Consider the following 27381-nt stretch of genomic DNA (forward strand, 5'->3'; position numbering starts at 1 on the left):
GTGCCACTGCACTCCAGCCTCCCGGGTTCACGCCATTCTCCTGCCTCAGCCTCTCCGAGTAGCTGGGACTACAGGCGCCCGCCACCATGCCCGGCTAAATTTTTTTTTTGTATTTTTAGTAGAGACAGGGTTTCACTGTGGTCTCGAACTCCTGACCTCGTGATCCGCCCGCCTCGGCCTCCCAAAGTGCTGGGATTACAAGCGCGAGCCACCGCGCCCGGCCTCTTTTCTTTTCTTTTTTTTGAGACGGAGTTTCGCTCTTGTTGCTTAGGGTGGAGTGCAATGGCATGATCTCGGCTCACCACAATCTCTGCCTCCCAGGTTCAAGCGATTCTCCTGCCTCAGCCTTCCCGAATAGCTGGGATTATAGGCATGTGCCACCACGCCTGGCTAATTTTGTATGTTTAGTAGAGACTGGGTTTCTCCATGTTGGTCAGGCTGGTTTCGAACTCCCGACCTTAGGTGACCTGCCTGCCTCAACTTCCCAAAGTGCTGGGATTACAGGCGTAAGTCAGCACGCCCAGTCGACTGTTTTCTTAAATCAGAATTTTACCTTAACATTTTTTCTGATCTGTTCTAGATCCTTGTTATCTCTGAGAGATTTTTGGAAATAGTGAAATGTGATCATTTTCAGTTTTGTGAATTAATTCCTTGAAGAAGTTGTTTTATTAATGTTGCAAACACATCGTGGAGCCTGTGAGTAGCTCCCTGTTAATAACAGCTATATCTCCTCTCCTTCTGATGTGGTGTTAGTGGAAACAGTGTGTGTGAATCTGAGAGACAGACATATATACACACATATGTATACATATAGCTAGCATTTCTCTAGGTACTTCACATAGGCACAGTTACCTTACTGATTCAGCACACAGGTTTAGGTGACTAAGAAATGGCTAAGAGCTATCAAAGTTAACATTGGATAATTTATTTGCCCTGTTTTAGAACATGGATCTGTGTGACACATTACCCCCAGATAAATGACTTATCTGTACTAGATGAAATCTGGGCTGTGCTAGTAGTGAGAAAATGAAACATGGTAATTATATATAGGCTTTGAATCAGCACCAATTTTCTAGTTTTTGCCTCTAGCCACCCCCAAAGCTTAGTGGTGTGACACAACAGCCGTCTGATTATGCTCACAGACGCCACAGGTCAAGAATTCGGTCAGGGCACAGTAGGGATGACTTGTCTTTGCTCCGTTGTCTGGGACTGGCCTGGAAGACTCAAGTATCTGGAAAGACTGAGATGGTTGGTGGTTGGGATCATCTGGAGGCTTCTCCACTCACATGTCACCTGGGCTGGAGTGACTTGGAGCCAGGCTCAGCTGAGGCTGTTGACCAGAGCACCTTCATGCATGTATCTTTTCCGTGTGGCTTAGGCTCCTCGTGACATCGTGACTGTGTACCCAGAAAGGATGCTGCAGAGAGCAAGCATTCCAGAGAACCTGGCGGAAACCCCATGACCTTTTCTGACCTGTTGTTAACAAGCAGGTCACTAAGGCCATCCCAGATTGAAGGGGCGGGGAACAAGATTCCACCTCCCCAGTGGAGGCATGTCAAAGAATTTGTGGCTGGTTTTTTTTTTTTTTTTTGAGATGGAGTCTCAAAAATAAGGGGAAGTACCATGCTCTTTTAAACAACCAGATCTTGGGAGAACTCAGAGCGATAACTCACTCATTACCCAAGGATGGCAGCAAGCCATTCACGAGGGATCCTTCCCATGATCCACACACCTCCCACCAGGCCCCACCTCCATCATTGGGGATCACATTCCATCCTGAGATGGACAAACATCCAAATCATGTCAGTGAATATATTGCATTTATCATTAAAACTTTGTTATTGTTGGATTCCAGAGTACATTAAGCACCTGGTATTGAAAGTAAGGCTTAAACATGTATATGTGGTTGCTTATTGTTAAATGTTTTCATCTTTTTGTGTGAAGAAATGCTCTTTGGTGAGAGTACAGAGCCTTCAGAAAAGCTGCAGCATGCAAGGGAAGGTGAGATCCAGTTTCTGCTCGACTTTGTGAGCACTCCTTTCCCCTTCCTCCCAACTTTTTCCGTATTTCCCCTCCAGTTTCTATCCTTTTCCCAAGGAAGAACAGGACATATGACTAGGGTGACAGATATTGAAAGGCAACTTCACTAGGATCCCAGGTAAGATAATAATGAATGGGAATTGTGCTGCCAGGATGCCTGTACCTGGAGTGGGAATACTGAGCACAGGCCAGGGAGTAGAAAAAATGAGGCCTAGGAAATTCTGTTAAATTCCACTAGACATTTGAAATTCTCACTTTTACTTTCCACATCACTAATCCATGTCCACTAATGGAAATTTAGCTGTAATATCTACATACAAGTCAAGGCAAAATGTTTGACCAAATCAACTAAAATTTTGCTTTTCCATTTTCCAGAGCTGTGCTTTGATGTATTTTATTTCTGTCCAAAGGTGTAGTTAATAATAACATGCACAGCACCCAGCTTAGTGTGTGACATCTAGGATCCTTTCAGTAAATTTATTGAATGACTGAATGAATGCACACATGATTGGAAATACCAGAAAATCAGTGAGTTCTTCAAGTACTTTATTGTAACATTGCTTGAATAGTTGAATGTTAAGCCAGAATGACCAAATTATGGAACCAAATTAACTAGATAGGTACATTTTAATAGATACATTTTTAAATAATGTCAGAACACTTGATAGAGTTTTGTACTTCTTCGTTTTGAAAGGAACTGGGCCCTTGCAGGCAGCTACTGATGTAGGAGAAAAAAGACTACCCTGAGCAGATTGAGGTTTAATGAAAACTAGGTTTGGCTCATTTGAATTAATTCCAGTAATAGACTTGTTAATGAGGTGTTAAATGATCACCTTGAGAATACCAGGGAACTGTCAAAAACTAATCTAAGAGAGAACTGAGACACTTTAAAAAAAAAAAAAAAAAAGACATTCCAGGACAGTGTGGTGGCACATGCCTGGAGTCCCAGCTACTCAGGAGGCTGAGGCAGGAGGATCGCTTGAGCCCAAGAATCCTGGGCTGTAGCACACTGTGCCAGAGACGTGTCTGCACCAAGTTCAGCCATCAGTATGATGACCTCCCAGAAGTAGGGGACCACCAGGTTGCCTAAGGAGGGGTGAATTGGCCCAGGTTGGAAATGAACGGGTTAAAACTTCCCCTGCTGATCAGTAGTGGGATTACGCCTGTGAATAGCCACTGCACTCCAGCCTGGGCAACATAGCGAGACCTTGTCTCTTAAAAAAAAAAAATTCCAAGGTTCCCATGCAGAAGGGTTAGAAGTGTTGAAAAAACACAGCCTTGCCGGGAGGGGGGTCATAAAGAGAGACTTTCCTGCCTGTCTTCAGGGCTGACAGCTTTTAACCCTCCTATAAAGCACCATACTTTCTGAGCTCAAGAACGTTTGGGTGTTGACTTTCTTCTTTGTTGTGCTCTAAAGTAATTTATTTCACTATTAGAAATTCATTGAAATAAAAATTAAGTTTTCTGGTAAGCACAGTTTTGTTCTTACCTACGGTACAGTTTAGCAGTTTATCTGATGCTGGGAATCAGACTCGCTTCCTCCTGTTTTGTGACTTTCTGCCTAGAATGCTAGTGTTAGGGAAAAAAAAAAAAAAAAATTGTTTCAGCCGGGTGCGATGGCTCACACCTGTAATCCCAGCACTTTGGGAGGCCAAGGCAGGCGGATCACCTGAGTTCGGGAATTCAAGACCAGCCTGACCAACATGGAGAAACCCTGTCTCTAATAAAAATACGAAAATTAGCTGGGCATGGTGGCGCATGTCTGTAATCCCAGCTACTTGGGAGGCTGAGGCAGGAGAATCGCTTGAACCCAGGAGGTTGCGGTGAGCTGAGATCACGCCATTGCACTCCAACCTGGGCAACAAGAGCGAAACTCCATCTCCAAAAAAAAAAAAAGTTTTACCATTTGTTAAACACTTACCAAGCGACAAGCAACTACTCTACATAGTGGTAGATATGCTGTGTGGGAGATGCAGAGTTGAACAATAGGTGATCTTTGCCTTTGAAGAAACAGTCCAGTGGTAGGGGTAAGATTCCCGGGAAGGACTAGTCTCAGAGCCACAGATAAATTCTTCCTTTGTTCAGCTTGTCTTTTCTCAATTTCCTCCTCCATTCTCTTCTACAACCTCCTCCTTCACTCACTCCCACTCCCCTAAAACCTTAAACCAGCTAATTTTTTGAAGCAAACTCATATTTTAGATTTCTTATATAATAACTTTCTATATAAATGAAATTTTCTGTGGATACTGTCACTCTAGTAAATTATCAGCAATCAAAGAAAAAGATTTTCCTTTTTTAAAGTAGCTTCTTGATTATTGAGCACAAAAGGCCTTTTAACCAGTGGCTTAAGCCTTCTGAAATCAGCAAGCAATATGACCACCTTACAGGTGGAGAAATTTGAGCTCACATATGGGACAAGTTTTCTCAATATCTTGTCTCCAACTAGAATGTAGCTTTTCTAACTCCCTCTGCTTCTGCTTCTGAGGTTGCATGATGATAGTTAGCATTTTATTAAAACAGACTATTTTATAATCTGTTTCTAATTTTCTGCTAATTTTCCAAAGTTTAATTGTGAGTAATCAGCCCAACAAATGAAAGCTCTTTTGGGCATTTGCCTCCCTGTTTTCTCTCCATGGGTCAGTAGCCCTTTCCTCACCTTTCTGCTTCAGAAATGGATTCTGAATACTCAAGAGCTTTTGCAACATGGTGTGTCTATTTTTTCTTCCACTGCTATCTTTTTCTTCCAAATCCAAATGCTATTAAAAGTTTCTTGCAACAAGAGCATTCTCTCCTTTTGTGTCTTGTTTCAGAGTTAGTTTGAAGCTAGCAATTAGGATGCCCAGCGTCTATTGTTTGTTGAAGAATAATTCTAACTTTCTAAACCTTCACATGATTGGAATTGCTTTTCTCCCCCCAGAATTATGTCTGAGGGCTTTTTCATCAAATAGACTTGATCCTAGCTGTTCCCCAACTTTATAGCAGATACTTAATATGTATAAACAAGTGACCTGGTAGATGGAATCTGCTCAAAGTAAGAACCTGATACCCGGCTGGGCGCGATGGCTCACACCTGTAATCCCAGCACTTTGGGAGGCTGAGGCAGGTGGATCACCTGAGGTGAGGAGTTTGAGACCAGCCTGACCAACGTGGCGAAACCCTATCTCTACTGAAAATACAAAAAAATTTAGCCGGGCATAGTGGCGCATGCCTGTAATCCCAGCTACTTGGGAGGCTGATGCAGGAGAATGGCTTGAACCTGGGAGGTGGAGATTGCAGGGAGCTGAGATCACGCCATTGCACTGCAGCCTGGGAGACAAGAGCAAAACTCCATCTCAAAAAAAAAAAAGTGCCTGATACCCTTCTAAGAGCTTGCCAGATTTGAAAGCTTTCCAAAAAGGAATTGATTTTTTTTTTAATTGTCACCTATAGTTTTTCTAATTATCTAACTATTTTATTTGTATCTGTCTCCCTGCTATCTACTTTGGCAGTAGAGTGAGGTGTTAAAGAAAAAATTATTCCTGGCACTTGTGAAACATGATAAGGCAGACTTCCTTCAAGGGGGCCATGGTAATAAGCATAGGGATGACTGCAATGGGGTCTTCCAGTGGGGGAGAGAGGGTGGGCTGCAGTCTGACTCCAGTAAGGACAGGTGAGGATTTACAGCCAAGGAACAGGGTGGGAGTGAGTAGATAGAAAAATACTAAGAGGAAACATCAGGGGTAAGGGGGATGCTTGCCTTCAGCATTCTTGTTGAAGGTAGGGCGGGGTGATAAGATACCAGGGGTAGTCATGTAGGGGATTTTCTGTAATCTGACTTAGCAGGATTATTGCTCAAACTGGATTCTACAAGAATGGAGAAGGAGGCCCAACGTCAGGACCTTATCAGAAAGGACTCCAAGAGGAGCCTGGCTCAAGTTTGGTCAAAGGAGAGAGTCTTTGTCAGAGGTTCAGAAAGACCTCATGAACATGAACTCTTTTAAGCCCCTGTTCTCAAACTTTGTCCATGGACCACCTTCATCAGAGGTACTTTTAGTACAGTGATTCATACCTTGCTTACACATAGGAAAGCTTAAAAAAATAGTGCCAATGTTAGAGACCTTCTGCAGACCCACTGAGTATCTTGAGGCAAGGCCTCCCCGCCATGGCATGGTATTATTTAAAAGCACCCCAGATGCTTCTAATGTAAGGCCCCAGTTTAGAACCACTGCTGCTTGTTAAAAATGAAGATTCTAGTTTGTTCCACCCACACTACTGAGTCTTGGTGGATGAGGCCCTAGAATATGCATTGAAAAGAAAACCTTAGGCTGGATATGGTAATCCTGACATTTTGTGATGTAATCGTAACATTTTGGGAGGCTGAAGCTGGAGGATCACTTGAGGTCAGGAGTTTGAGACCAGTCTGGGTGACATAGTGTGAGTCTCTGTCTCTACAAAAAATTCTAAAAATTAGCCAAGTGTGGTGGTGCACGTCTGTAATCCTAGCTACTTGGGAGGCCAAGGCAGGGGAATTGTACAAGCCCAGCTATGATCACACCACTGCATTCCAGCTTGGATGAGAGAAAGAAACCCTATCTCTAGAAAATAAAAAAGAGGATTGTCTTTTTGACAATCCTGTTTTTTTTCTTTTAACTTGTTTACCTCAGAGAGAACCAAAGCAACTCTACTGATTGATGGTAATTGAAAAAGGAAAAGAAACTGGAAGTCAAGATATAAATGAGGGAAATGTTTGGCTTGTAAGACAGGCATTTGGTGGCAGGGCTAAGTTGCCATTTTTGGTTGTTTCTGGAACTCTTAAATGCCTGGGATGCTGACACTCCCTTCCTAACAGCTGATGATTCTGGCTGATTGAATCAGTGCCATAGGTGGAGAAGTTAGAAACCAGTTAGGTGCAGGAGGAAAACAGAACTAAGGATTCAGAGATCTGTGGGCATGGTTCCTAAGGCTAGTTGGAATTAATTATTTTTGTTTTACTTTTTTTGGGGGGGGCTACTTGTATTTTTATAACCTATTAATCCACAAATTATTTAGCACATAACCTACAAATGGCCTTGCCCACTATAAAGTTGTTGTTTAATATTAATCGTTTCGTAAAACTCTGATTGTCTTATTGTCTTGCCTTCTACCTCTAAAACTGTTAACTTAAATCCAAGCCAAGCCTTTACCAGAGATTACCTTTATTTGCTAGCTGTCTTCATCTGTGGGTAGATACATTACTACAGTGTTCACGTTCCTTATCTCTTTGTCTCAAAGTAGCCTGTGATATGTTCCAGCCCCAACAGAGGACGGTAGAATAGTCTATTAAGACTTCCTGAGGCCAAGATGGATGGATCACTCGAGATCAAGAGTTGGAGACCAGCCTGGCCAACATAGAACTGAAACCCTGTCTCTACTAAAAATACAAAAATTAGCCGGGTGTGGTGGTGCACGCCTGTAGTCCCAGCTACTCAGGCGGCTGAGGCGGGAAAATCACTGGAACCCGGGAGGTGGAGGTTGCAGTGAGCTGAGATCGTGCCACTGCACTCCAGCTCAGGCAACAGAGTGAGACTTGGTCTCAAAAACAAACAAACAAAAGACTTTCTGTCCTGCCTGTGGGTTGGCACCCGTTAAAACTCAGTTCCTTGATTTTTCACAGGCACTTGGCCTCTTTTCTGCATTTTGTGGAGGGCCCTCTGTTTCTGGCTGTGCATTAGCAACCATTCTTTTAAACTTCTGATTATATTGAATCAGCAACTTTAAGCTTGCCCCTGCTGCTTGTCGTACATCCTATGGCAGTCCTCAGGAAATCCTAGTTTTTGGCATTGAAGTGAATTAAAAGATTAAGCCACAAGAGGGTGGGGGTGATAAACCGTGCTTTTAAGAGGAATTTACTGTGCAGTACTTGGTGTTAGCAAAAGCAGTTCTAGTTCTTACAGGGAGATAGGAAACCAAGGGGCTGCTTTAGAACAGCATCCCTAGGATATGATGACGCAGATCTGTCTACTTTGATGTTCTTTAGCTTGACAGTGGCCCCGGCTGAGCACTTTGATATTTGTCGCCAGTCTAGCAAAATAGGGATTGTGTCTTTGAGATGGTAACCTAGTTCCCATTATTTTGCTTCAGTGTTAGAAAATTACTGAACTCTTGCTTCCTGGAAGTTCCTTATAAATCTCCCTTTTACAAGTCTGTTCTCTGGGGCACGAAAATGCCTTCGCTTGTAAAGAGCCTGTTAAAGGTCCATTTATTTTCCTTTTCTTAACAGAAGGATTTTCCAGTGCCATTTAGTTAGGACTCACGGGAAGCGTGTTGTTAAAATCAGTCTGTCCTGTCTTTTAGCTAATATTTCTTTTATTTTCATTTTGAGCTTTTAGATAAGATTCTTTCTTTCTCTGAGATAATGCGAAAAAAAAAACCACAAAAGAAATAAATTCAAATACCAGTATACTCTGGTTTTTAAAAATATCTTCACTGACTTTTTTTTTCTTTACATGCTCTGCTCTCCCTCTCACCCTACTTCTTTCTTCACTTTTCACTTGGTACTTTAAGGTATTCTTTGTGGGTTTTTTTGTTTGTTTTTTGGTTTCTTTTTTGGACACAGAGTCTGTCTCACTCTGTTGCCCAGGCTGGAGTGCAGTGGCACAATCTTGGCTCACTGCAATCTCTGCTTCCCGGGTTCAAAGCATTCTCATGCCTCAGCTTCCTGAGTAGCTGGGACTGCAGGCGCGTGCCACTATGCCTGGCTACTCTTTGTATTTTTAGTAGAGACGGGGTTTCTCCATGTTGGCCAGGCTGGTGTCGAGCTCCTGACCTCAGGTGATCCACCCGCCTTGGCCTCCCAAAGCACTGGGATTACAGTCATGAGCCACTGCACCTGGCCTAGATATTCTTAGATATATTCATGATGCATCTCATCTAGATACTTGTGATGAGTATATAATTTACTGACCTGGAAAGTGTTGTGACAAGAGTTTAAAGTGTTATCTGCTGCCTTCTCCCTCCACTTTAGAGCTGTTAAAGAAAGTGACCATTGATCATTTTAAAAGATGAGCGAAGGAAAGACTGCTTCTTTTTTAAAAAAGAAAATTTGATGACTTAGTGTTAGAACACATTTTCACATGACCCCCCCCCCTTCTAAATGGGTGTATGTCTGGATCATCCAGTCTGTGTGCATAGAGTCCTTGCATTTCTAAGTTCAAAATAGTAATTTAAATGAAAGTAGGCCATCATAAGGCATTGCTAGGAAAAGGTTACTCTTGATAGATGAATGTGCTGCTTTTGGTAATAATTAGTTTGTTATTTATATTTAAACTTTGTAGGTTGGGCCCGGTGGCTCAAACCTGTAATCCTACCATTTTGGGAGGCCAAGGCGGGTGGATCACTTGAGCCCAGGAGTTCGAGACCAGCTTGGGCAACATGGTGAAACTCTGTCTCTACAAAAAAAAAAAACCAAAATACAAAAATTAGCCAGGCATGGTGGCTCATGCCTATAGTCCCAGCTACTTGAAGTGCTGAGACAGGAGGATCACTTGAGCCTGGCAGGCGGAGATTGCAGTGAGCTGTGATCACACCACTGCACTCCAGCCTGGGTGACAGAGTGAGTCCCTGACTCAAAATAAATAAATAAATAAAATGAGGCCGGGCGCGGTGGCTCACGCTTGTAATCCCAGCACTTTGGGAGGCCGAGGCGGGTGGATCACGAGGTCAGGAGATCGAGACCACGGTGAAACCCCATCTCTACTAAAAATACAAAAACTTAGCCGGGCGTGGTGGCGGGCGCCTGTAGTCCCAGCTACTCGGAGAGGCTGAGGCAGGAGAATGGCATGAACCCGGGAGGTGGAGCTTGCAGTGAGCCGAGATCGCGCCACTGCACTCCAGCCTGGGCGACAGAGTGAGACTCCGTCTCAAAAAAAAAAAAAATAAATAAAATAAAATAAATAAATAAATAAATAAATAAAATGTTTTGCAAACATACCTTCTGAGTACAGTTACACTTTGCCTTATTCTTAGATTTTACATGTTACACATATTTTTGGTTCTGTGAACAGATTATGTATGGCACATTTGTAATTGTAAACTACTTCTGCAGCTAAACATGCGTTATCACTCATTTCCTCTCAGTGGAACTGGTATATATGGACTTATGCCAGAATTAAATGTTAGCAATGAGAGATCTACCTTTAAAATAATAAAATGTGCTGGGTGCAGTGGCTCACGCCTGTAATCCCAGCACTTTGGGAGTCTAAGGCGGGTGATCGCTTGAGATCAGGAGTTCGAGACCAGCCTGGACAACATAGCGAAACCCCATCTCTACTAAAAGTACAAAAATTAGCCAAGCATGGTGGTGGCCATCTGTAGTCCCAGCTACTCAGGAGGCTGAGGCAAGAGAATCGCTTGAACCCGGGAAGCAGAGGTTGCAGTAAGCCAAGATCGCACCACTGCACTCCAGCCTGGGCGACTGAGCAAGACTCTGTCTCAAAAAATTTAAAAAATTTAAAAATAAAAGTAAAAATAAATAAAATGTACTTCAAAATCAAATGGAGACCATTTCTTGATGATCTGGGCTGCTGTGCCTTCCTCTTCCTGCATATGCACAGCTATTTGAGAATGTGGTGTTAAATTTGTTTTATTAGCAGATAAGAACTCTGTCCATTACATTTTTTTGCATGTTTGAGGCCTTTTAAGGCACATTATTCCTTTATTGCTATCTGATCTTCAAAACATATCCAGAAGACCTTCTTATTACTTTTTTTTTTTTTTTTTTTTTTTTTGAGACAGTTTCGCTCTTGTTGCCCAGGCTGGCAGGCTAGAGTGCGATGGCACGACCTCTGCTCACTGCAACCTCCGCTTCCCAGGTTCAAGCGATTCTCCTGCCTCAGCTTCCTGAGTAGCTGGGATTACAGGCATGCGTCACCACACCTGGCTAATTTTGTATTTTTAGTAGAGACGGGGTTTATTCATGTTGGTCAGGCTGGTCCGGAACTCCCGACCTCAGGTGATCTGCCTGCCTTGGCCTCCCAAAGTGCTGGGATTATAGGCGTGAGCCACCTTGCCCGGCTTGATTGTGTTTTTTTATTAGTTCAAGCCACAATAAGAAGTTTATTCAGTCAACAATCTGTTTTTGACTACTTAACCACGTGCCAGCTACAAAAAAATAACATATAGCTTCAAAAGCCTCTTAAGGGGCTGGGCACAGTGGCTCACACCTGTAATCCCAGCACTTTGGGAAGCCGAGGCTGGCAGATCACTTGAGGTTAGGAGTTTGAGACCAGCCTGGCCAGTGTGACAAAACCCCATCTCTACTAAAAATACAAAAATTAGCCAGACATGGTGGCAGACACCTGTAATCCCAGCTACTTGAGAGGCTGTGGCAGGAGGATCACTTGAGCCCAGGAGCCAGAGGTTGCAATGAGCCGAGATCACACCACTGTACTCCAGGCTGGGCGACACAACAAGACCCCATCTCCAAAAAAAAAAAAAAAAAACCTCTTAAGGTAAAATTTTCATTTTTTTGAATTCTCAGAATAAACAATAGTTTGTTAGTGTTAGATTACAATTACTTCTTAATACCACTTAGATCCTTCTATTTTTTTTTATTAATTTTTTCTCTTTTTGGTATCTGAGTGGGCCTTAGAGTTAGAAAAAAACTGTCTCTTGTTGGCTTGCCTTTTCTCTTTTTCCTCAAGGTCTTTAATATCTCCCTAGAAGATAAAAAGGATATATGCCCATTTGTTTCTGTTTTTTCCCAATTTGATGATAGAAGAATAGGCCTTAAAATATTACAGGTCTTGTTATAGGTAAAATAACAAAAATAGAAAATAAAAATAATAATATAAATGATCTTACATATGTAAATATAAAATAAGTTTTTAAAGACCATGTGTTTAAGCATTTCATTAAGTGCTTTAATGGAATATCCCATTTTCTTAAAACAACCTTATCTAGTAGGTAGTTACCATCATCATCATCATCCCCATTGCCATTCCCATTTTGCAGATGAAGAAACCAAACTCAGAGGTTAAGTGACTTGGCCGTAGCCATACAGCTACTAGATGCTCAAGCCAGGATACAGACGTAGATAGTCTGACTTCAGAAGTTTATATACCACAGGCTGGGAACGGTGGCTCATGCCTGCAATCCCAGCACTTTGGGAGTCTGAGGCAGGTGGATCACCTGAGGTCAGGAGTTTGAGACCAGCCTGAGCAACATGGCGAAACCCCATCTCTACTAAAAATACAAAAATTAGCCAGATGTGGTGACGCATGCCTGTAATCCCAGCTACTTGGGAGACTGAGGCACGAGTATAGTTTGAACCCAGGAGGTAGAGGTAGCATTGAGCCAAGATCAAGCCACTGCACTCCAGCCTGGGCAACAGAGCAAGACTCTGTCTCAAAAAAAAAAAAAAAAAAAAGTTTATATACCACCAAAGAACCAAATTAAAGCTAATAATAAGTGAAATTCAGGAAGATAGTGGAATTATTAGTTCTCTCTTTCTTTATGAAAGCTGCATTACTGCTTTGATGTATGACATCCAAAATGACTGTCTTTTATTTCAAGTTTAAAATGTCCTCCATGCAAGCATACCTCTGTGCCTATTCTAGATTATTAGATAATTAAGATTAAAAATTAAGATTAAGAATAAAATTAACTCAGGTAGAGACAGGGTCCCATCCCTGTTATGATGGGGTGTGCATGAGTGGTAGTTTTCAGAAAAGGAGGGTGTCTGCTTGCCATCTTGAACACTCAGATTTGCAAAGGTAATTTGCCTCACCTGGATGATAATTACTGGGTGTTGGGATGGTAGAGGTACTCTAAATTGGAGAATAAAGGAAAACCTCAAAATCTTTGGAAAGTTCATAGCATCGTAGAGGGTAAAATATATGAAGCTTGTTTATAAACTAAATCAGAGCGTTAGAGAATGAAGTGATTATATGTTAGTAAACTCAGCTGTGTCCTTGTGTTGTGTGTTAAAATTAATAAGAGTGTGCACAGGAAATAGAAAATGGAGAACAAGAAACAACAAAGGAAGTAAGATAGTCATTCATTTCATTTTTCAAAGTTAAGGCTCAGCCGAAGGGTCAAAACATGTTGTATGGAAGATAGGAACAGCATGATTTTAAGGGAAGAATACGTGAACAAGTGAAATAACAGTGGCCATTTATTATCTGCTTACCATGTAGTTAGCACTGTCCTAACTGCTTTTCATTAAATTCTCAGAACAAGTATTAAACGTTAGACATTATTTTCCCTCTTTTACAAAAGGAGGAAACTGAGAGGTTAAGGAAACAAAGAGGTTAAGTTGCTTACCCAAGGACACATAGTTACTAGTATTAGAGCTAGTTTGAACTCATGGATCCAGTTCCAGAATGCTTTTTGTGTACTAGATATTTATTAATTTATTAGATGATTGTTTGCCTTAATGTAATTGAATATATAGGTCATTTTGCTTTGTAATTTAAATTAGTTTGAATACATAAAGTGTTTTCATTTTCCCAGCATATTTCAACTTGGCTTGTCTGCTCAGTATTCCTGGGGGAGGTACTAGGGAAAAAAACAACAGTATTTGTCCTCAGAGTTTGCAGTTTGTTCTGGCAACACTGGACCACACATAAACGGCATAAGTACAGTAACAGGAACTTATAAACAAGAGCAAATTAATGAATTACAAAGTAGAGACATGTCTTAAAATGTGCCATAGGGAATCTTTCCATAACTTTCTTTTTTTTTTTTTTTTTTTACTTCTGCCCTTTATCTTTCATAGCGCTCTTTGGTTCCTTTGAGGTTTTTAAAGATAAGCAGTACATAGGCCAGGTGCAATGGCTCACATCTGTAATCCCAGCACTTTGTGAGGCTGAGGCAGGTGGCTCACAGGGTCAGGAGTTCATCAGCCTCGCCAAGATGGTGAAACCCCATCTCTACTAAAATTACAAAAATTAGCTGGGCGTGGTGGCAGGCGTCTGTAGTCCCAGCTACTCAGGAGGCTGAGACAGGAGAATCGCTTGAACCTGGGAGGCGGAGGTTGCAGTGAGTTGAGATTGCGCCATTGCACTCCAGTCTGGGCGACAGAGCAAGACTTCATCTCAAAAAAAAAAAAAGGAAATACATAGACATTGTTAGAAAATAACAAAAACAATCGCTTCTCGGCCTTTTGGCTAAGATCAAGTGTAGAAAATAACAAAAACAAAATTAAAATTTAAAAATTGCTTGTATTTACTGATTTGCATGATTTTCATCTAAACTGCAGAAAATTATCCATAGGAGTTTTTACTAGTAGTATTTTATCTTTACCACTGATCTAATGGTAGAAAAAGAAATAGAGCTCTAAGAGAGGTTTTTTTTTTCTTCTTTTTAAAAGTTATTACTTGTCTTTTGTTTACATAGAAAAGTGTGGCTTTGGAATAAATTATATTACTCGACCCACCTCCCACAAAAGTTTTGCTTAAACCCACCCTATAGGCTGGAAGGACTAGGATGAAAAGGGGGATTGCTAATGGGTACTAGTTTCTTTTTGAGTGATAAAAATATTCTAACATTTATTGTCATGAGAAATGCAGAACTCTATACTAAAAAACATTTAACTGTGTGCTTTAAATGGGTGAATTTTATGGCATGTGATATATATCTCAATAAAGCTGTTTAAAAAATCACCTGGTGATGTGAATCCATTGGTCAAAAATAAAATAAAGAGAAAAAAAAAAAACAAAAAACACCTGACCTACAGTGAGCAAACAGTGTCACCTATAATAAATAACTTTAAAACTTTTCTATTGTGTAAATATATGTAACAAAATTAATCATTTTTAGGTACAATTCAGTGGCATTACATACATCCAGTGCTGTGCAGCCATCATCACTATCCATTTATAGAACCTTTTCATCATCTCAGAAAATAATTTTTAATATTCTAGTTCAAGTTTGGAAGCAGTAGTCTTGACCTACTGCATTTCAAAATCTAGCCTCTAGAAATACTTGCTCCACCAAAATTGAGTTGTGTCTCCACAGTTTTTAGCCTTTTTGCTGGTTTCCCCTCAAACCAACTTTTTCTTTTGTGTTTCCTATCTCAGGTAATGGCATCACTTTTCATGAAGTTGTTCAAACAAGAAATCCCTATCATCATTTCTCTCCTTTATCCCCTGTATTTAGTCACCAGTGCCTATGGATCATGCCTCCTTAATATCTTTGAACTTTTCTGCTTCTCCATATCTCATTGTTATTTACTTGACTTAGATTTCTGTCCACTTTCATCTGGTTTTAATAGCTAGCCAGTCATAATAGTAGAGGAATCAGTCAAGCAAAAATGCTTTGGAAAAATTAAATAAGCAATGCTGAACATCAGGAATTGTAGATATCCGTGCAGAGAGTTCCAGTAAAATTTTATGAGTCCATGACCCCTTTTCTAAGCAGTCTGGTCCATGTTGGTCTCATTCCTCATATGCAGGATTCATTCATTCATTAAATATTTGTTTCATACCTTGTTTGTAACACTTCTGTCTGCCTTCTAAATGTATCCTCAGTCCGCTTTCTACCACTTGCTACCGTGTTCATCCAAGCCACCATCTTCCCTCCTGTGGTGTCTCTGCTTCCCTCTTTGCATCTATTCTAAATATAGATAGCTCTCAGTGTGATCCTGATGGGAGATCATATCTATCTTCTGTTTAAGAACCCTCCCCAAGGGCCTTCTCATCCCACCTAAAGTCAGTGAAGACCCGTGGGCCCTTGGGATCTGCCCATCTGTTGACCTCCTCTATCCCACTCTTCCCCTCACTCACTGTTTCATATTTATTGCATATGCTGGGTGTGCTTTTTGCTTCTGGGCCTTGGCAGTTTATAGAAATAGCACTTGGGGCTGTGTGTGGTGGCTCACGGCTGTAATCCTAGCACTTTGGAAGGCCGAGGCGGGCAGATCACTTGAGATTGGGAGTTCGAGACTAGCCTGACCAACATGGAGAAACCCTGTCTCTACCGAAAATACAAAATTAGCCAGTTGTAGTGGCGCATGCCTGTAATCCCAGCTACTCGGGAGGCTGAGGCAGGAGAATCGCTTGAACCCGGGAGGCGGAGGGTTGCAGTGAGCCAAGATGGCACCATTGCACCCCAGCCTGGGCAACAAGAGCGAAACTCCATCTGAAAAAAAAAAAGAAAGAAATAGCACTTGGCTGCATCAGGTCTTTCCTGAAACACTTCTTTAGTGAGTATTAATTTTGTTTGTTGTCCATCTCCCACACTGGAATGTAAGCTGCATAAAGGCAGGAGTTTTGTCTGTTTCATTTGCTGCAGTATGTCCAGGGTCTAGAGCAATATCTGGTGCATCGTGAGTACTCAGCATTTGTTTTTTTAATGACATCTGCTTCCCTGGTGCACAATATGTTCTCCCCTTTCTGTGTAGTCTTCTGGTGAGATTTTTGCCTTTGGTGAAATCAATTTCTATCTCCTTTATGTTTAGCGTGTGTGTGTGTGTGTGTATACACTGAAATATGTGAAATGTTTATTATTTAATTTTATATGCTAGATTTCTGTGTTAAAAATTTTTTATATCATAAAGTTAGACTGCCCTGAGGCTTCAGAAATGTTAGTAGCCTCCTAATTTGACTTCTTTAGTGTTTAAGTTTCTTTCAGAAATCCTGAAACATATCCACGACCACTGTATGTATACAGTTTCTTTTAACACTTAATTTGGTGAATTTATCAATATGAATTTGTCATCTTTCTCAAAATGAGCACTTTTTAAAAATTGGTAATATTGAATTTGATGAAACCTCTTATTTATATAGAGTAAATAATGTGAAGTGGAACAAATTTACATGTTCCCTTTGAGACTTTTTATAGATACGCACTTGTGTGTGTGTGTGTGTGTGTGTGTGTGTGTGTGTGACAGAGAAAGAGAGAGAGACAGGGTCTCACTCTGTTGTGCAGGCTGTAGTGCCGTGGCATGCTCTCAGCTCACTGCAACCTCTACCACCCAGGCTCAAGCAGTCCTCTCACCTCAGCCTCCCAAGTAGCTGGGACCACAGGCGTGCGTCACCACGCCCGGCTAATTTTTGTATTTTTTGTAAAGACGTGGTTTTGCCATGTTGTCCAGGCCGGTCTTGAACTCCTGAGCTCAAGGGATCCTCCCGCCTCGGCCTCCCAAAAGTGCTAGGATTACAGGCATGAGCCACTGCGCCCAGCCCATATTTATTCTAAAAGAAAGAAGTAGAGGTTATAATGGGAATTCAAAATTCAGTTGGCACCAGCAAACCCCAGAGACTTAGGAATATTTTTTGTTACTTTTGCTATCAAATCTAAACGTTCATTTACCCAACCTACTTCCCCTTTCTTGAAAGAAGTAAAAATTACTTTTGGAAATTTCCTGAATAAATGGAGTCAGGAATCCCAGCAGTTCTTACTGTTAAAGGACATGCTTGCACACATAAAGAATGGTCTGTTTACCTAAGGTTTATTTAGCTCAGGAACATCGTAAGCCCTGGTACAAGTCCAGCCTTCCCGAAACTGTCTGCTTGCATGTACACTCTCTGCTCAGCTTTGCCCCTTTTAAAATGAAGTCAAACATACTAATTTGGTAAAGGTGTTAGGTCCTGAGAAATTATTACTTTGTCAATATTACCATATTTGCTTTTCAGAATTTCAGATTCCAGTCATCCTAGACAGCATATTCTTTCTACAAGAACTGTTTTAGGAGGACTTCGTTACACATTCCTATTATACTCACCCAGAGACATTTACTTTTTTTTTTTTTTTTGCGACGGAGTTTCGCTGGTCACCCATGCTGGAGTGCAATGGCACAATCTTGGCTCACTGCAACCTCTGCCTCCTGGGTTCAAGCAATTCTTCTGACTCAGCCTCCCAAGTAGCTGGAACTCCAGGTGTGCACCACCACGCCCAGCTAATTTTTGTATTTTTTTAGTAGAGACAGGGTTTCACCATGTTGGTCAGGCTGGTCTCAAACTCCGAACTGCAGGTGATCGGCCCACCTTGGCCTCCCAAAGTGCTGGGATTACAGGCGTGAGCCACTGTGCCCAGCTGACATTTAAATTTTTTAACCTGAAACTGACCTTCTCTGTTAACATGAAGCATTTGTTCATGCTTTGCTACTATGGTGGTGTCATTTTAACTTTTTCTTTGCTGAATAATTTTGTACTCCATTGTGTCCTCATAATTTCAATTGTATTGTCCCATAGCCCTCCAAAAAAGGCAGTCAGAATCAGATTTTTTATTTTATTTATTTATTTATTTATTTTTATTTTTATTTTTTGAGACACAGTCTCACTCTGTTGCCCAGGCTGGAGTGCAGTGGCGCCATCTTGGCTCACTGCAAGCTCTGCCACCTGGGTTCACACCGTTCTCCTGCCTCAGCCTCCCGAGTAGCTGGGACTACAGGCACCCGCCACCACACCCAGCTAATTTTTTGTATTTTTAGTAGAGATGGGCTTTCACCATGTTAGCCAGGATGGTCTCCATCTCCTGACCTCGTGATCCACCCGCCTTGGCCTCCCAAAGTGCTGGGATTATAGGTGTGAGCCACCGTGCCTGGCCCAGAGTCAGATTTTTATATTAAGTTACTAATTTTTTGTGCCAGCCGTCCGTCAGCCTCCCCATCTTGGCAGGGTATGCAGAAGAAAAACCTAGTAGTAAAATATCTAGGGAAAATGTCTTCATGAGAATTAAAGCAAATGCACAGATTAAAAACGAATATTTTTATTACCAGGATTTTCTATTCTGTGTATTCATTCACGTGAGCATTTAAACAGAGAAAGGGAAAGAAAGGAAGACTAGCTTTCATTTCTTGCCTCAGGACATGTAAGTTTGAAGTGCTGTTTTCCTAACACTTAAACCCCGTCTTACAAATTCCTAGAATACGCAGCACCAAAAATTTCAGTATTTTTCCAGATTTGTCTTAAAACCAAAGGTTAAGAGGAGAGTTCCTGAGCCCACACCTGTAATATTTAGATGGTTCTGTTTTGTTGTTGTTGTTGTTGTTTTTAAGTAAAAGGGGTATTATTAAATAGTAGTTGGTTCTATTTAAAATCATGAATAGAGAGATGAGAAATTTAACCTCAATTCCATTTTTGTTTAACTTTGGGTAATTTTCCAAGTATTTAAAATTTTATTTTTATTCTTATTGAAGTATTGACATTCATACAATGAAGTGTACAGATCTTACACATACAGTTTTCATAAATAAATATACTCATCTAATCACCACCCAGATTGCAGTATAAAACATTCCAGGCCGGGTGCAGTGGCTCACGCCTGTAATCCCAGCACTTTGGGAGGCCAAGGCGAGCAGATCACCTGAGGTTGGGAGTTCAAGACCAGCCTGACCAACATGGAGAAACCCCATCTCTGCTAAAAATACAAAATTAGCTGGGCATGGTGGCACATGCCTTAATCCCAGCTACTCAGGAGGCTGAGGGAGGAGAATCGTTTAAACCTGGGAGGTGGAGGTTGTGGTGGACCGAGATCATGCCATTGCACTCCAGCCTGGGCAACAAGAGCAAAACTCCATCACAAAAAAAAAAAAAAAAAAAAAAGAAGAAGAAGAAAGTCATGGTCCCTGTGAAGAAATAACTTTCAGGGCTTATGGTAGAGAACAGTTAACCAGGAAGAGTACCATCTTCCTGAGAAGCATATGGAATAGTCTAGAGGTATTTCTGGTCACACACTAGGTTGCTGTGGCACTGTTGGCATGCGCAGCCCAGAGGCCAGCGATGCTCAATGTTGTGCAAGGGACTAAACAGCCTAAACAACGAAGAACTGTTCTGCCCAAAATGCCAACAACAGTCTTACTGAGAAACACTGGAGATGGTTGACTGAAATTTTGCAGGGTGCCCTCTTTGGAAGATGCAGGATGGCAGAAATCCTAGATTAAAATGGGAAAGGAGAATGCAGGATGGAAGGAAATCTTTGGCCCCACCTCTTTCCCTGGGATGCTGCACGATGCAATAGAGTGAAGGAGAAGCAGTGTGTTGTGGTGGAGGCAGTGTTAGGGAAGAATTCACAGTAGGTAGATGAGTCTCAACAGGGTGGGCCAACGTGCATTGTTGATTATTTGTAATGAAACAAAGTTACTCACTTATTCCTCTTCTAAATTCCTGTGTTAAGTACTTGACATTCCCTTTTAGTCAATCCTAGCAATACAGGAGCTAGAGTACATCATTGAGTCATGGTTAAGAGTCCAGTCTTTGAAACCAGAAGAACCAGGGAGTCAAGTCGGTTTCTCTGTTTTAAGATATGTAACCTCACTGGGCATCAGTTTAGTTTCTTAGCTGTAAATAACTCTTAAATATGCCTTGCTTCTAAAAGGGAGAGGTGGAAAAGCCTACTAAGTCTGTTCTTCCTCTCAGAAGTTACTTATATGGTGTATTGAAAGATCTTGTGGTTTAGGCTGGTGGCTCACACCTGTAGTAATCCCAGCACTTTGGGAGGCCAAGGTGGGTGGATCACTTGAGTTCAGGAGTTCGAGACCACCCTGGCCAGCACGGCGAAACCCTGCCTCTACTAAAAATACAAAAATTAGCCAAACCTGGTGGCGGGCACCTGTAATCCCAGCTACTCAGGAGGCTGAGGCACGAGAATCGCTTGAGGTGGAGGTTGCAGTGAGCTGAGATCATGCCACTGCACTCCAGCCTGGGCAACAGAGCAAGACTCCATCTCAAAATAAATAAATAAATAAAATTTTAAAAAAAAGATCCTGTGGTTTAAGTGTTGAGCATGATGGGAATTTGAAATGTTTTTAGCCCAGGTTTGCTATCTTTTTTTGAAAGCATTACCTGATTTCATCTGAGATTTTCTACTATGCACACTCTTTGGAGTTCTTGGAAATGATGTAATAACAATAGTCACTCCTGTCTCCTCCTCCACATAAGTCCAAGACACCTCCAGCTGAGATGAGATTAAGCTGTTGCTCTAACATGTGGAGTTAGCTGTAGCACCATAAATGCAAGAGAGTGCTTAGTTAATTTAAATTAATATAAATCAACATATTCTTTCATTTGTTTATGATAGACTATAAAGTACTGTCTTGTCAGGAGATAAGGCAGGCTGGGAGTTGACTTGGTAATATTTAGAGATGTAGTAACCAAAGCAAAATGTAATATTCCCCTGCTTCGCTTTACTGGGCCGGGCAAGGTGGCTCACGTCTGTAATCCCAGCACTTCGGGAGGCCACGGCAGGTGGATCATATTAGCCCAGGAGTTTGAGACCAGCCTGGCCAACATGGTGAAACCCCGTCTCTACTAAAAATACAAAAATGAGCCAGGCATGGTGGTGCACATCTGTAATCCCAGCTACTTGGGAGGCTGAGGCACGAGAATCTCTTAAATCCAGGAGGTGGAGGTTGCAGTGGGCCAAGATTGCACCACTACACTCCAGCCTGGGCGACAGAGTGACTCTGTCTCAAAAAAAAAAAAAAAAAAAAGAAATTGCTTTCCTGGAAAAAGTGAAAAAAACAAACATTAATTGGGCCTAGCACTGTGCTTTCTATTTTCTTTACTCACTTTGCTTAAAGGGAGTCAGTACTAAGAGCTTCCATAATTACTTCGGTAATAGCCTTTGAAAACGCAGTTTGCTTTGACTTATCTGATGTTATAAACACTTGGGTCTTTAAGATAAAAGTTCCAGTTTTAGATTTCAATAGAGACACACTCACAACCCAGGCAAAGTAAACATCAAGGGTATGTAAGTTTATTTCTGTCAGTGGAGAACATACTTTGTCATGTCCTGGTTTAAACTGTCCTAGAAAAGGCATATTTGTTAAAAAAAAAAAAAGTTTTCAAAGAGAAACATCACAGGAATGAAATGTGTTCCTTCTCTTTCTGTAGTATAATCCAACCAAAGTAAAATATGAGAAAAGGTGTACTTCCAAATAACAAAAATAAGGCTGGGCACGGTGACTCACGCCTGTAATCCCAGCATTTTGGGAGGCTGAGGCGGGTGGATCACTTGAGGTCAGAAGTTCAAGACCAGCCTGGCTAGCATGGTGAAACCCTGTCTCTACTAAAAATACAAAAAAATTAGCCGGCGTGGTGGTGGGTGCCTGTAAGCTCAGCTACTCGGGAGGCTGAGGCAGGAGAATCTCTTGAACCCGGAAGGCAGAGGTTGCAGTGAGCCAAGATTGCACCATTGCATACCAGCCTGGGCGATAAGAGTGAGACTCTGTCTCAAAAAACAAACAAACAAACAAAAAGTAACAAAAATAAGACCTTTGAAACAGATGATTAATATAAAAAATTGACAGCTTCAATTCTTATAATAAATTATTAAATAAAAGATATGAAATAACCACAATTTGCTATTATAGTATATATTAGAGCTAGATGATAGGTAGTATTTTTCCATATTTTATCCTGCTTTATGCCCATTAATTCCTAGTTAATGCTGAAAACTAACTGAAACCATTCTTGGAGCTGTATTTGTGGGACCCTGAACTGATATAGAAAACTATTACCTGCTTTGAGAATATAACCTTTAAGAAGAAAAGGGTGGCTGGGCACAGTGCCTCATGCCTGTAATCCCAGCACTTTGGGAGGCCAAGGCGGGCAGATCACCTGAGGTCAGGAGTTCGAGACCAGCCTGACCAACATGGAGAAACCCTGTGTCTACTAAAAATACAAAATTAGCCGGGCGTGGTGGTGCATACCTGTAATCCCAGCTACTCGGGAGGCTGAGTCAGGAGAATCACCTGAACCCGGGAGGTGGAGGTTGCAGTGAGCTGAGATCGTGCCATTGCACTCCTGCCTGGGCAACAAGAGTGAAACTCCATCTCAAAAAAAAAAAAAAAGAAAAGGAAAAGAGGGGTGGGGAAGTTCTTCAATTTCAAATTCTTTCAGTGCACTGTAATTAATTGGAAAGTATAAGTTGGAGGAGTAGCAGTAATTTTATTTTATTTTCCCTAGGAAGACAGATTATAAAGTATAAGTTGGAGGAGTAGCAGTAATTTTATTTTATTTTCCCCAGGAAGACAGATTATATATCAGCATATTCAGGGAATCTAAGAAGATTAGGAGCTGTGTAATGAAGTATAATATGAATTAAGAGGTCTACTCTGGCTGAACATCCTTAATATTTGTGTCCTTTACTTTGAAAGATTTCAGTTAACAACAGAAATGTTAGTTTTGAAGCTGCAGCTTCAAACATGTTTTTGTTGGTTATGGTATAAGTTGTATAAAAGCTCATCAGCTAAACTGGAAATATTACTACTTAAGCAGGTGAGTGCACGGTCTATTCTTTGAAGTATAATGCTAAATAGTACTAGTTTAAGACAAAAATGTCTGCTGCCTTTATATTCCTTACTTTATTACATGGATCTTTTCCTGGCTTTCAAAAAAAAAAAAAAAAAAAAACAGTCTTGAGCATTCAGAAAATTTATAGAACACTGTCTGTTCTAAGTCACACCTATCTAGGAGGGCTTATGGAGTTTATTTCAGTAATAATATAGTAGTACCTTCTAACCTTAAGATTACATGCATGGCTGAGAATCTTGAGAAATTTGGATTAAGACTTGATAAAATATTCCTTTTAAAAATAATTGAAAAGCAATTGGTACACCTTAAATCTGTTTGGCAGTGATTAATAAAGATCTCTAAATCTAATTCTGTTTTGTAAACATGATTGAAGGTTATCAATATCTAGTGGTTATCAGTAGGTAGATAATTGTGGTGCTCCTTCAACCTCTACCCTCCATCCTTTTTAAGGCCTTCTAGTTCCTTAAGAGAACTAAATCTAGGCCAGGTGCGATGGATCACTTAAGGTCAGGAGTTTTAGACCAGCCTGGCCAACAAAGTGAAGCCGTGTCTCTACTAAAAATACAAAAAATTAACCAGGCGTGGTGGCACGTGCCTGTAATCCCAGCTACTCAGGAAGCTGAGGCAGGAGAATCGCTTGAGCCTGAGAGGCAGAGATTGCAGTGAGCTGAGATCGCACCACTGCACTCCAGCCTGGGCAACAGAGTGACACTCCGTCTCAATTAAAAAAAAAAAAAAAAAAGAGGCCGGGCGCAGTGGCTCACGCCTGTAATCCCAGCACTTTGGGAGGCCGAGGCCGGTGGATCATGAGGTCAAGAGATCGAGATCATCCTGGCTAACACTGTGAAACCCCGTCTCTACTAAAAATACAAAAAATTAGCCGGGTGTGGTGGCGGGTTCCAGTAGTCCCAGCTACTCGGGAGTCTGAGGCAGGAGAATGGCGTGAACCCAGGAGGCGGAGCTTGCAGTGAGCCAGGAGCACGCCACTGCACTCCAGCCCTGGCAACAGAGTGAGACTCTGTCTCAAAAAAAAAAAAAAGAACTAAATAATCTAATGATGCTATTACAGCCTATTGATCTTTTATATCTATTCCTTTCTTCCTGAGAATAAAATTCATTGTAAAGAGGTTGAAGACTAAAAATGACCTATTAAAGTTATCTACATTTTCCCAGAAATTAACTACGTGTTTACTTTTCTCTGTCTCTTCCATGCCAAGCTGTAGATTTTTTACAGTAGAGTTCCTAAAAATAGTTTTATTCTGACAAACCATATTGAAGAAGTCCAAAATGACAGCCACACAGTTAAGTTTATTTGTAAAATTCAAGTCATTACAGATTTTTCTCCTCCAAATTGCTTTTATGCTTTTTATCACCCTTAAAAGTAAAGATTTATGTTTGAAAAGTAGGAAAGAATTCTGACCTCTTATATTTCCATCTGTGTTCTTTCTGAGCCAAAGATAAAAACCTCTTAAGAGTTAGTATTTTTTTAAACAATGCTAAACTTTCTTCTTTGTTTCAAGTCTGTATTAGACTTGATACTTGCTGAAACTCTGCAGTGAAAAATCCTTAGGACTGAGCTACTAGATTGGCGTTAAATAGCAATTGGTCTTCTTGCATAAATATTAACTGGTATTTTATATGATACTCAAGTCAAAGTGGGTAACCATGTTTTCTGTTAAGATTCAGTTTCACTTTAAGAGCAAAGGATAACTATTTTCTAACATATAAATGCCAGGGCTTACTGATTTGTCTACATTTATTTTATTTTATTTTCCTGTTAATTCTCTTTGAAATTAAAAAGTTAAACCGTAAGAAATTGCCTGTTTTAAGGTAAAAAATGGTAGCATATTGGCAGTTTGATGGTTCAGCCTAGCAATTTTAAAGGATAACAAGCCACTTTATTTATTTATTTATTTATTTATTTATTTATTTATTCATTTATTTATTTATTTGAGATGGAGTCTCACTCTGTTACCCAGGCTGGAGTGCAGTGGCATAATCTCGGCTCACTGCAAGCTCCGCCTCCCGGGTTCACGCCATTCACTCGCCTCAGCCTCCCAAGTAGCTGGGACTACAGGCGCCCGCCACCACGCCCAGCTAATGTTTTTGTATATTTAGTAGAGATGGGTTTCACCGTGTTAGCCAGGATGGTCTCGATCTCCTGACCTCGTGATCTGCCCGCCTCAGCCTCCCAAAGTGCTGGGATTACAGGCGTGAGCCACCGTGCCCAGCCCTCCTTTTTAAATTTTTTTAATTTTTTTTTTTTCGAGAAGGAGTTTCACGCTTATTGCCCAGGGCAGAGTGCAATGGCGCGATCTCGGCTCATGGCAACCTCTGCCTCCCAGGTTCAAGCAGTTCTCCTGCCTCAGCCTCCGAGTCGCTGGGATTGCGGGCATGCGCCAACACACCTGGCTAATTTTGTATTTTTAGTAGAGACGGGATTTCAACATTTGGTCAGGCTAGTCTCAAACTCCTGACCTCAGGTGATCTGCCCGCCTCGTCCTCCCAAAGCGCTGGGATTACAGGCGTGAGCCACCGCCCCTGGCTCATTTTACGTAAGTGGCAGAGTCTCGCTATGCTACCCAGGCTGGAGTGCAGTGGCTGTTTACAGGTGCAATCATAGCTCACTACAGCCCCAAACTTCTGACTCAAGAGATCCTCCTACCTCAGCCCCCCAAGTAGCCAGAATCACACCACTGTGCCTGGCTTTCCTTTTTTAAAAATTGACACATAATAATAATTATGGGGTACATATGATATTTTGATACATGCATACAGTATCAAATACTCTGATTAAAATCAGAGTAGGATATGCGTCACCTCAAACTTTTATCATTTCTTTGTGTTTAGAACATTTCAGCTCTTCTAGCTATTTTGAAATACACAGTAAACTATTGTTAACTGTAGTCATCCTGTGCTATCAAACGCTATAATTTGTTCCTCCTATCTACGTATATGTTTGTACCCATTAACCAACCTCTTTTCAATCCCCCTTTCCCTACCCTTCCCAGCCTCTGGTAACCACTGTTCTACTCTCTACCTCCATGAGATCAACTTTTTTAGCTCCCGCATGAGTCAGAACATGCGATATGTGTCTTTCCGTGCCTGGCTCATTTCACTTAACATCATGACCTTCAGACCTATCCATGTTGTGCAAGGGACAGCATTTCATTCTTTTCATGGCTGGATAGTATTCCGTTGTGTGTACCGAAAATGTGTCTGCCACATTTTCTTTATCCATTCATCCGCTGATATTTAGATTGATTCCGTATTTGGCTATTGTGAATAGTGCTGCAGTAAACATAGCTGTGCACACATCCCTTTGATACACTGATTTCATTTTATTTCGATAAACAGCAGTAGTGGGATTCCTGGATTGTATGGTAGTTCCATTTTTAGTTTGAAAAAACTTTTTTTTTTTTAACAGAGGCTAGTTAATTTGTGATTAGATAGCTAAAAGGTTTGTGATTTTTTTAAAGGTGTTGGCTGGGCAGCATAGTGGCTCACACCTGTAATCCCATGCCACAATCAAGGTTAGAATATTTTCATCATCCCTCCTGGAAGTTCCCTTCTGCCCCTTTGCTATCAGCCCCTTTCCCATACTTTCTGGCAACCATGAATCTGTTTTCTGTCATTACAGTATGTCTTTTTAGAGTTTCATACAAACGAACGAATTCATACAGTGTGCAGTCTCATGTCTGGCTTATTTCAATGAACATTATGTTTTGAGATTCATCAGCATTGTTGCCTTAGCAATCATTTGTTCCTTTTCATATATTTCCTTTCTCTCCTCATGTTTCTTCTACCTTTTTGAACATATAGATCATATTTTTAATGGCCTTTAACATCCATATCTGCTAATACTCCGTTATTTTTGGTCGGTTTTTATTGACTAACTTTTCCCCCGGTTGTACGTCACATTTTCCTGTTTCTTTGAATGCCTGGAATTTTAAAATTATATGTAGGACATTGCTAGTTTCTATATCTTGTTGTTTTCCTTTAGGTAATGTTGGACTTTGTTCTTGGAATCAATAGGATCCTTTCAAAGCTTGCTTTTAAGGTTAGGGTGGGTTCAGACCAAGTTTTAGTCTAGGGTTCATTTATCTCCACTACCAAGGTGATAGGA

General features: G+C 41.1%; 1 protein-coding gene and 1 pseudogene across 1 annotated transcript in view; both read left to right on the top strand.

Annotated features, from left to right (window-relative positions):
- The window catches only part of SPTLC2 (serine palmitoyltransferase long chain base subunit 2), a 92702-nt gene that overhangs the window by 47652 nt on the left and 17669 nt on the right, over window positions 1–27381 (top strand). The window lies entirely within an intron of this gene.
- On the top strand, window positions 14146–14270 carry LOC116456500 (U2 spliceosomal RNA; annotated as a pseudogene).

This window comes from Hylobates moloch, unplaced genomic scaffold (assembly GCF_009828535.3).
Source record: "Hylobates moloch isolate HMO894 unplaced genomic scaffold, HMol_V3 SCAFFOLD_16, whole genome shotgun sequence".
In the NCBI taxonomy this organism is placed as follows: domain Eukaryota; kingdom Metazoa; phylum Chordata; class Mammalia; order Primates; family Hylobatidae; genus Hylobates; species Hylobates moloch.